General features: G+C 16.9%; 3 annotated features.

Annotated features, from left to right (window-relative positions):
• Positions 1 to 320: 320 nt before the first annotated feature.
• Positions 321 to 457: a sequence feature (AT_rich).
• Positions 458 to 535: a microsatellite.
• Positions 536 to 608: 73 nt separating this feature from the next.
• Positions 609 to 794: a microsatellite.
• Between the last annotated feature and the right edge of the window lie 111 nt (positions 795 to 905).

A 905-nucleotide genomic window follows, 5' to 3' on the forward strand; every position in this document is an offset into this window, starting at 1 on the left:
ATGTTCATCACTAACATCTGTACTATCTTCATCAATCTATCATTTGGAAAGAATTGTTTTATGAATGTATTTGTGCAGATATGTTAAAAGAAAATGGTGCTGTACCAGAAGAGTGTTTTAAAAGAATTGATGATGTTTATTTTGATATATTCTAATTGATAAAAAGATAATCATTAAATCATTTCATCAATATTAGTAGTAATTGATTCTGTTTGATTATTTTGAAATACTTTCAATACTACTTTAATTATATCTTAAAAACAAATATCATAACATCACAGATTTGAATTAATAATATATTGATGAATAATGAGTAAATGAATATTTCTAAATTATTTTAATTATAATATTTATGAAATAAACATTGTGATGTTAAATTATTATATAATAATTCTGATAATCATTTTAATATAAAAGATAAATCATAAATTGATAAACAATGATTATTAATATTTTATATTTCTTTATTTCGTATTTATTGTTAATTTATGTTTATTTTTATTGATTTGTTAATTATATTTATTTAATTATTTATATTTGTCGTTTATTCTTTATATTTATAATTTGATATGTTTTATTTCATTTTCATTCTAATTAATTGTTGATGATTTAGTTATTGTATTTTATGTTATTTCTATTTTATTGATTTATTTTTATTTGTTGTATTTATCTTGTTATTTCTTATATCTTTTATTTCTTTATTCATGTGATTTCTTCTATTCTTTATTTATGTTATTCACTTTACTATTATTTTCTTGTATTATATTAACATTTGTTAGTTATTTGTGTATTTAATATGTTTATCATTAATGTGATAGTTATTATATGATTTCATTATTTGTTATTGTATTGTTTCTTTTAATTCGTTTAAACTTATCTTTTTGTATTTTTGTATCATATCTAAT

The sequence above is a fragment of the Entamoeba dispar genome, genomic scaffold, assembly GCF_000209125.1.
Source record: "Entamoeba dispar SAW760 scf_1105229462831 genomic scaffold, whole genome shotgun sequence".
NCBI lineage: Eukaryota > Evosea > Mastigamoebida > Endamoebidae > Entamoeba > Entamoeba dispar.